We start from the raw sequence: 10,738 nt of genomic DNA on the forward strand, positions 1-10,738 counted from the left end.
TACAATTTAACAGCAAACTTTCCCGCTCTTTTGAATTAGACCATGTTTACATTTTTAACAATTTTACATTAAAATTGTAATAAGTTTGTATTTATAACCAAATACTTGCTCAGGTCTCAGTGTCAGGACCGGTGAAGTTATAGTTCGTATGCTATTCTCCTTCTTGCCGGGATTCTACTCCATTTTTTTGGAGTTACTTGTCTGGCTCTCTTCCTTGAATCTTTTGAATTAGACCATGTTTACATTTTTAACAATTTTACATTAAAATTGTAATAAGTTTGTATTTATAACCAAATACTTGCTCAGGTCTCAATGTCGGGACCGGTGAAGTTATAGTTCGTATGCTATTCTCCTTCTTGTCTGGATTCTACTCCATTTTTTTGGAGTTACTTGTCTGGCTCTCTTCCTTGTAGCTAGTTGTTCAGTGTCCATCTCTATGACAGGGTTAAGACCAAGAGCCATCAGCAAGTTCTCTCCTTCCTCCACATTGGTTGCTTGATGTGTGGTGCCGTTCTTTTGTACCTGAAGTGCTCCAGTCGGGATCCACCTATATTTTATTTTCGCATCATTAAGGCGCGCTGTAATTTGTTTAAGTTGTCTTCTGATTGCTAAAGCTTCTGGTGCCACGTCTGGGAAGATGGCGATTTGTGCTCCATTGAATTCCAGCTTATTTGCTGCTTTGGCCAGCTTAAGTATGTTGAATTTATGTGAGATGTTTTCAAATTCGACCAGGAAATCTCTAAGTCCTTTACGTTCTTTAGCATTTTTCGCGCCAATTCTATATGCTCTCATTAGTCTGGGCGCTTTTTCTGCTTCAATTTCAAAAGTTGCCGACATCCATTGTATTAGGAAGGTGGAGGGATCTGCCTCCTTTTCAGCATTTTCTGGGAATCCCCTGAACTTCAACAGCTTTTCACGTGAACGGTGCTCCAGGTATAATATTCTTTCTCGCGCCCAGGATTCCGCTTCTTGTAGGTACCTTATATCGTCGTTTGTGGCGGTTGAAGCCTCGAGGGCTGTGTCGGCAGTGAGTGCAACGTTTTGTATAGAAACCTGTAGTGCTTCAATCTGGTCCGTTATCGGTTTGAGTGCTGTGTTGATTGATTCGTGAATTTCTGCTTTTATTTCTGCTTTAATTAACTGGAAGCTATCGAGAAGATCTTGTTTGGTGAGTGCGTCATTGGTAGATGCTGGAGTTTGTGAGTCCGACGCCATTTTGACTCGACTGGCCCGCTCTCCCGTTCGATCTCGTTTCCGTTTAAATTAGCAGGAGAAGTTTTAAACTGGTACCTTTACAGCTTGAGGTCTTTTTGCTTCGGTTTAACGCTTTTTTAGCAGGAAGTTTGCTTGATTTCGGAGGTTTTGGCGAGGTTTAAGGCGAGGGAGCCCGGGAGATCGCTCAGTGGGCTTCCGTTTCGCTCGCGACCGAAGCCCCGCCCCTTTTTCCCGGTGTTGATCTTGTTCGGCGCATGGCCCGCAGTAGCCCTGGCACAGCTCTGTCCGTGTTCGGCCTATACTGGCTTTACTGGCCCGGCCTGGCTCCAATACGATGAAGAATTTCATACGCAAGCCACCATGAATCTGGTCCAACTCTATAGAGTTGAACTATAAGGAAGGCCGAGCGCCGAAGAATAGATTCTTTTGAACTATGGTGCTGGAGAAGACTCTTGAGAGTCCCTTGGACTGCAAGAAGATCAAATCAGTCAATCCTAAAAGAAATCAACCCTGACTGTTCCCTGGAAGGCCAGATAATGAAACTGAAGCTCAAATACTTTGGCCACCAAATGAGAAGGGAGCACTCACTGGAGAAGACCCTGATGCTGGGAAAGATTGAAGGTCAAAGAAGACGGGGACGGCAAAGGATGAGATGGTTGGACAGTGTCATCGATGCAACGAACATAAAATTGAGCAAACTTCAGAGGACAGCAGAAGACAGGAGGGCCTGGCTGGAGCTGATCCATGGGGTCGCGAAGAGTCGGACTCGACTGTGCGACTGAACAACAACAACAACAAATGAATCTGGTGCTCCTGTGGGCCCACCTCTGGCTGCAGCTCATGTCCCAGGCAAGGCCCAATGTGGGTGACTGATCACAGTGGGCATATGGTGCATCACCTGACAGCTGGTTCTAGTTCTGTTTCCCATGGGCCCATGGGACAGGCGGTTCAACCCCACTTGCTTTGCTGGGAGTTTGACTCACAGGGGGTTTGTAGTAGAAAAACATGCACATATAAACATGAATGCCCATTGTGTGGGGGATCCCACTCTTTCACGGTGTGCTCCAGGGGGAAGCCACGTAGGAGTCAGTGCCAGAGGGGTGGAGGTGGTTCCTTCTCTTCTGCGGGAAAAGGGTCACAGCCCTCTTATGCTTGAAGTTCTGGAGGGTTGGTTGAGCTGGTACCCTAAGAAGAAGAATGGAAAGTATTTGTTAGAGGGTTTTAGGTTTGGATTTCATATTCCATTCATTGGTTTGAGGGCCCTGTTTTTGGCTCACAATTTGAAGTCTGTGGAGGCAGTGGTGCAGGAGAAGATTGCCAAGGAAGTAAATGAGGGCAGGGTCTTAGGCCCTTTTTGGCACCACTGTTTCCTAATTTGCGGGTTTCACCTTTGGGTATAGTGCCTAAGAAGGCACCTGGGGAATTTTGGCTGATTCACCACCTTTCATGCCCTTGAGGTGAATCCGTTAATGATGCTATTCCAGATAACCTGTGCACGGTGAGGTACACCTCATTTGACCAGGTGGTTCATGTTATGCGACGCTATGGTCATGGGGTGGAGTTGGCAAAGTGTGATATTAAGTCTGCGTTTTGCCTCCTCCCCGTGCATCCAGATGATTTTGAGCTGTTAGGGTTTTCTTTTGATGGCCAGTTCTTTATGGACAGAGCGTAGCCCATGGGATGTTCTGTGTCATGCGCCGCATTTGAGTGCTTCAGTACATTCCTAGAATGGCCACTGCTGGTCAAGACGGGCTTTCATGAGGTCGCCCATTATTTGGATGACTTCCTTTTCGTGGGTCCTCAGGAAACTGGTAGATGTGCTCAGCTCTTAAGGGGGTTTACTCAGTTGGCTGAAGAGCTGGGAGTTCCTTTGGCTCATGAAAAGACAGAAGGTCTGGTGCAAAGGTTGGTTTTTTTAGGGGTGGAGTTAGATACAGTAGCCCAAACATCTCGCTTGCCCCTGGACAAGGTTAAGGACCTACAAGTCCGACTTTGTTCTTTTCTTAGGAAGAGGAAGGACACCTTGAGGGAACTGCAGCAGCTTGCTGGGCATCTCAACTTTGCATACAAGGTTGTGGCTCTGGGGCGGGCCTTTGTGAGATGGCTTTGTGATGCAATGGCAGGGCTGCATCTCCCGCATCACAGAGTGCCCATTAACAATGATATGCATGGCGACCTTTGTATATGGCAGGAATTCTTGGATTCCTTTAACGGAGTTTCCTTTTGGAGGGAGGACCTGAAGCTCGAGGCAGAACTCCAGGTCACCTCTGATGCTGCTGGGTCACAGGGGTTCAGCGTATACTTTTGAGGCCACTGGTATGCTGAGGAGTGGCCCGGGGAATGGGTTTCAGCTGGTGTGATTCTTAGAGTTCTTAGTGGTTGTTTGGCTTTGGGGGGAGGAGCTGAGAGATCACACTGTCCACTTTTGGTATGACAATTTGGTGGTGGTCCATGTGATCAATTCTCTTACATCCAAATCGCCACGGGTTATGAGGTTGGTCCGTGCCTTCACACTGTGATGGCTTCAGCTCAACATGCTGTTTTTTGCTAGGCATGTGCCAGGGGTGAACAATGGGGTAGCTGATGCTCTGTCTCGCCAACAGATGGCGAGGTTTCATCAGCTTGTGCCAAAGGCCAATCTTCTGCTGGCAAGAATGCCCCCAGAGCCCTGGGAGGTTGGAGGGCTGAGGCTTGCAGGCCAATAGGCCTCGCCATTGCGCCTAGCATGAGGAAGCGATATGAACGAGCAGTGTGCCAATTCGATGTCTTCAGGTCTGAGGAGTGTTATCCTAAGGTCTGGCCTATTACTGTGGAGCAATTAATCCACTATTGTGTTTCCTTGAAGGAGACTGGCTTAGCTGTCCATTTTATTAGGGGCCGGCATTCCCCTCAGCTTTTGCCAGCAAAGCCTTCGGCTTCAAGGAAGTCACCAACGACTTTAGAATACAGAAGATGCTAGAGGGTTGGTTGTGTGAAAGCGGAGCTTGGAAAGATGAGAGGCAACCCATTTCTCCGGTGGTCCTTAAGGGATTGCAAGCAACCTGGAGTGACGTTTGCACTTCAGGTTTTGAGGCATGCCTTTTTCATGCGGCCTCTTTGCTTGCATTTTTTGAGGCTCTTCGGGTAAGCGAATTGGTAGCCCAGTCTAAGGCTGACCAGTCTGGGAAAGCCTTGCAGGTGTGTGATATTCAATTTCAGGGTAATGGGGTGCAGGTTACCATTAGGAGCTCCAAGATGGATCAAAAGCATAAGGGATCCATGTTTAACCTGGGTATTTGTTTCAATAGGGAACTCTGTCCAGTTTTGGCCCTGTCTCAGTACTTGGCTTTAAGGGGAAGGGAAGCCGGCTGCCTCTTTAGGCATGCGGATGGGAGTCCGCTGACCAAGCATCAGTTTTGGGTGGTTACTGTTCAGGCTTTGGGCAAGTTGGGCCTTTCCGGGGTGAAGTTTGGAACTCACTCTTTTTGGATTGGCGCTGCTTCCACTGCAGCTGCCCTGGGCTATTCAGCAGCTGATGTTCAGCGCATAGGGCGCTGAAGATCATCTGCCTATAAGGGTTACGTGCGTTTCCTTGCCATGCTGTGATCTGTTTCTCATTGGGTTTGGTGGTTCACTTTCTTCTCTTTTTAGGTGCTATGTTCTGTGGCAGAAGGAGAAGGATTCTCATCTGCGGACACAGTTTTATCTTCTGGGCAGCTCACGGAGCAAACAGATTGGCCATCGGCTCTCAGTTGGGCCTTAGTAGATGGGCCACGGTTGAATGGAGGGGGTGCCGGGGCTTATGCTGGGCAGGCCTCCTCCACCTCCTGTTTGAAAAGGGCACTGGCTCTCCACCCGATTGCTGGTTATCCACCCGGGCGGCAATGATTTGGGTTTCTTGAAAGGGGAAGCCCTAGTTTTGCAGACCTGGGATGATTTCGACTTCATTGAGCGCCAGTGGCCAAATACAACTATTGTTTGGTCTGCCATGATACCACACAGGGAATGGCAGGGCGCTTTCGATCCCAAGGGGATTGAGAGAGCTTGGTGCAAGGCTAATGGGGAGATCAAGCACATCTTGAAGGTTGGGTTAGGCTGCTATTTGCCACACCCCCACATTCAGGCTGATTGTACAGACCTGTACAGGGGTGATGGTGTTCACCTGCCAGAAAAAGGGAATGATATTTTTCTGCAGGATTTGAGGCAAGGGCTTATGGCAGTATTAGGTATTTAGTGGGCGCAGGGTTCTAAACAGAGGCTTGACCCTTGTGGAGGCTGAGTTTGGTTTAAGGGAAATTTGTTGCTGCTTGGTAAGCACCAATTAGCAACCCTGGAGGGTATAGGGGTCTGTCAGGATCATCACTGTGGCTGTGCAGCCAGGAATAAGGAGGGCAGACTGCCTTTTGGATTGCTTTGATAGATCCTTTACACAGGCTGTGCGGTTGTGGGGGAGGGGTCATCATGGCATATTCCATGGCTGCACTGCCAGAGTTCGAGCCGCTTACAGCGGGCTCCACCCCGGGGGCTAGGTGCATTGCCCATCTTATGGCAAGGGTGGGGTTTTTGGTGACCCCAGGCCTTGACCATGCCACTGCATACTGCTTGCCCTTGTTTTGTAAATAAATAAAGTGGCCTTTAGTTTCTCAACTACTGTTGTATGACTTTTTCTTCCGTCTATGGGGGCAATAGACAGTACGGACCTTGATAGACCAGTACGGACCTTGATAGACCAGAGAGAGTGAATTTGGTATGGTTATCTCTACTATCCCCTCCTACAAGTACCAAGAAATTGCAGACATCGTGTCCTCAGTCTTGGCTAGACCTAATCTATTGGTTTTTTAATCCCTACCATGGCTATGCACAAGGAAATCATTCACTAAGACAGCATTCATTTTGTTCTCTCTCTCTCTGGGTGAATACTTATGCACTGCTTATTCAGTCCACTCAAAAATTAGGCCAACACCAAGCAGCACTAACTCCACAGGTGATATCTTGACAAGAGAGTTATCCAACTCCTCTCACCCCATACAGCTAGGAATGGACATGAACCATATTTTTGCAGTTCGGTTCATGGTTTGTGGCTGAACCATGAACTAAATCACAAACTGATATGCCAGTTCACGAAACAAACTGGTTCATGTCAGTTTGTGAGCAGTGTTCCCTCTAAGCTGAGTTAGTGTGATCTAGCTCACAGTTTTTTAGCCTCTGTCTTAGCTCAGGAAGGATGGCTCCAGAGCAAACTAATTTATGCAGTAGCCTAATCGCTCACTCACAGCTTTAATGCCAGTAGCTCACAAAGTAGAATTTTTGCTCAGAAGTCTCCACAGCTTAGAGGAAGCACTGTTTGTGAGTCATTTAATGTCCTGCTTTCTCCTCCCTGCCAAAAGTGGTAGGGAGCAGAACTGTGATTAAATGGCTTGGAGCTGTCTGCTCTTCACAAACCACCATGAACTGCATTAAAATTCATGAAGCTCATGGTGGTTCTTCACAAAAATCACTTCACAAACCGGCCAAAATCTGTGACAAACTTTAGGTCGTGAACTGGTTTGTGCCCATACCTACACACAGCTGCCATACACTCTCTTGCATTGAGGAAGGGGCAGGATTTTTTTTCCTTGGAGGGAAAGGAGCAGGAGACCCCTTGGTGTGACTGAGAAGAAATTCAGGTCTTGGGTTCCTTATATGGGCTCAGGCTCATGCTACCGTAAATCAATTAATCTTTAAAGTGAGCCAGACCATAGTGTATTCTTTTGTAAAGAGTTACCATGGCTGAGAGTTGTTTTTAAATATTTAATCTCCAAAATGTTTGGTAAACAAAGGCCTCTGTTTTGGATCAGCATCTGCTGCACAGACTATTCAATAATGAATGACATGCAACTAAACTATCCACAAGGGTTCATAGGGTGCAGACAGAATGTTCTCAGATGACTAACATTTTGATACACTTCCTGTGTGGCAGAATCACAAGCAAACTGTAGGGTGTTCACTACAGCCTAAGGGAACGTGGCTGTTCTTAGCACTGTACACATGACACAAGAAAGGAAGGGGGGGGGGAGACCACCAGTAACTCAGGGTTAGCACAGGCCAGTAATTGCCCTGTATAACAGTGTCATTATGTACAATTTCCAAGCACTCACAAACAGCACTTAAGGTCATTTTTAGTCCATTAGCCCCCCCCCCCCGCACACAGTAAACAGAAGACCTTGCTGAAAGCTGGATTGAAAGATGAGCTGATTGTATTAGCACACAAATTACAGGCTTTCAGAAACTGTTTTGGAGAAGCACCCCTGGGCTTGTTGATTTGAGCTACAATGTTGAAAGCCACTGTGTATGAGTGTCTGCACTGTTTGGAAGGCTAGCTGCCCTTTTGGGAAATGTGGGAGATGTTTACTAGTCTGCTTGGTTTCAAGTCAGTTGTATTGAAAATACTGCCAGCAATTGAGATCTTGGGGGTTAGAAAATACCTGATCTTAGCTTGAATTAGAACTACATGTAAGGCTGCCACTGAGCCATGGTCCCTCTCCATGAGAGAGTGGGAATGTCAGGCTCCTTAGTCAGGTCACACCACACAGGGCTTCATAAGAAGATAACTGTTTATTAGTGGATCCAGTACTAAAGAACATGTGTACAGCTTGTGTCAGGAGTAGCTGTCAATACTAGGGCCTCTGACTTATAGTGAAATCAAACATTCCCCCTGTAAGCATGAGCCAATGGATCTTGCGCGTGCAGCAAAGCAAGCGGACACAGCAGAAAAGCTGTTAACTTTCCCAGCCGTGTAAACTGCAGCTGGAACGTCTATAAGGTCAAGCATAAGATAGTGCACAGTAGCTGAGCAGGAGAGAGCTGAGAACGAGAAGGAGGGTACCACTCAACATTGCAGATCTATGACAGGGCTACCTGACAGCTTTCCACGATTCTAGTCTAGTACTCTAACCACTACATATGGTTGTCAACCTCTGGGTGACACCTGGAAATCTCCTGCTATTACAATTGAACTACAGATGACCAAGTTCAGTTCCCCTGGTGGCTGCTTTGGAAGGTGGACCCAATGATATTATACCCCGCTGAGGTCCCCCACAAACCTCACCCTCCCAAGGCTCCACTCCCAAAATAGCCAGGTATTTCCGAACCCAGAGCTGGCAATCATATGCTGGCATGAGTATGCTCATGCAGACAAAGACAGAGAGATGAATTTTATCCACACGATTCAAATCAATTTTCATTTTACATATTTTTCTTCTGTTTAAATTTATTGTATTGTGGTTTAGACTGTTTTATCTGCATCAACTTGACCTGGCATTTTGTTCAGAAAGCTAGCCTAAAGCTAAAATGTTTGACATATTAAGAACAATCCAAACAATCTTAACAGACCGGAAGTTAGCTCAGTGGATTCCCATGTTAAATTACAGTGCTGTATTTTTAAAAATAGAGGAGCTATTCAACAGAAGTAAGGTTCACAGAAGAAGGTAGGGCTGTCAGGGAGGAAGCAGAGCTACTGTTGCATGTCACCAGTCAAACTGCCCTTCTTTGCTACAGTTGTGGGTGTGATTTTTGGTTTTTGACACTGGTTTTTGAAGCACTTTAAGTCTATTGACACCTTGATAAGATATTAAAAGGCTCCCCACACTGAGCCTTGGATTTCATGTGCTAGGTGGCCTTTTTATCCATATAACTAGCGTATCCAGAAGAAGAACATGCCATCAAGTCACAGCTGACTCATAGTGACTCGTTCCAGAAGGCATTCCAGTCAGGAAAGGAGCAGAGGTGGGTTGCATTGCCTTCCTCCACATGGCAGTTTACCACCCAACTACTAACTGTGGCCGACCTTGATTAGCTCCCAAGACCAAGCTCAGGCCAAACTTGCTAATCAGGCTGTGAGCCTACCTAACCATTGTATTTTTTTCTTTTTTAAAATAAATAAATAAATAAATAATCCTGGCTTTTATCCTGATTTCTAAGGAGTTTAGAGTGGCATACACCGTTCTCCTCCCTTTTTATCCTCACAGCAACCCTACAGGATAGATTCAGGTGGGTAGCCATGTTGATCTGAAGCTAAAGAACAACATTTGAGTTCAGTGGCACCTTTAAGACCAATGACGTTTGAGAGATTTCTGGTATATGCAGCACAGGCTGACACCAATTCGATCAATTCCTAGGCAAAGCTGAGGGTGGGCTTTTGGAGAGCCCAAGAAACATCCAAAGCAGTTGTCCATGGCTTGATTGGCAGCTCTGGGAGCCAACCATGGAACTGCTATTCTGCTCCATGGGAGCAGGTTGTATATATTGCCACACCCTTAATCCGCCACTTTCACTTTGCAAAAGGAGGAGGAGTTAGTTGTCATCTAGAGATGGAAAATATATTTGCTTGCTGCATGGCTGATTCTACAGCTGGTTTCTTTTAAGGAGTCCTTTCCCCCCACACACACCCAGTGGGATAGTTTTAAGCCATGTCCACTCGAGTCAGGACTCTGAACCCCACCCATCTGCCTGCCACAGCCAAGTGGTTGGAGCACACTACTGGGTCCCTCCAAGGAGGGCTCACACTTGGGCTTTGCCTCCCCATGTGAGGGAGTACACTACAGCTGTTCGAATCCACCGCGGCCAGAGTGAGCACCTGGCCTTAGTCCCAGCTCCTGCCCACCCAGCGGTTCAAAAGCACATTAATAACATCAAGATGCGAGTAGATAAATTGGGTACCTGCCTTAGATGGCATGGCAGGGGGCACCCTTCCCCCTTCAGGGGGGCTGGAGGAGCGTTGGAAGCGAGGCGAGGTGGAGAACAACAACGGCATCGGCGGCAAGCAGCAAAGATGGCGACCAGGCGCAACATCGTAGCAGTCCAGATGTCGGCAGCGAGGGGTGGAACCAGGTGTCGCAAGGAGAGCGTGAGGCGCAGGTGTGGGCGGAGCCGCGATGGACTGAGCCGAATAAAATGGCATCAACTTAGCTGGTTACAGTAGCAGCCTCAACCCATGTCTGAAAAAGCAGATGGGGGATCTAGATGCTCCTGCACATGTTAAAAAGTGTGACTTGTATATTCTGTAGTGTAGTACACGAAAGGACTGCAGTTAAGAAGATGCAGTGTGTAATCTCTAATATGCAAAAGGCTGGTAGCATTAGGGCATGGCTTGCTGAAGTAGATTTGGCCTGTTGCCACCACCTACACAAAGTAAAATTCAAGCAGAAATTTCAGGACAGTGTTCCAACTTTGAGTAGAATTCCACTTATTTCTGAAAATCTATAGCAATCCTATGCATATATGTGAAATCCTTCCCTTCAGGGCAAGTTTTTGGTAGCATAAAATATTCATTTGTGAACTATTACAGTGCCACTGCCTTTTTCAAGAGAAAGCATTAAGGCAAGATGCTACCTTGATGATGATCCCAGCTGAAGTGGCCTTTCACAGTGACATGAATTCCAGCAGAAAAGAAGAGCTGATGCATCAAAATCTCATTGTTGATGTATAGCAGTGAATTGACAAGCCAGTGCTGCCATACACCTGGAAGGAAGCCCAGCTGGAAAGGATTGCAAGTTTTTGATTCCTC

The sequence above is a fragment of the Gekko japonicus genome, unplaced genomic scaffold, assembly GCF_001447785.1.
Source record: "Gekko japonicus isolate JY-2015 unplaced genomic scaffold, Gekko_japonicus_V1.1 scaffold444, whole genome shotgun sequence".
In the NCBI taxonomy this organism is placed as follows: Eukaryota; Metazoa; Chordata; class Lepidosauria; order Squamata; family Gekkonidae; genus Gekko; species Gekko japonicus.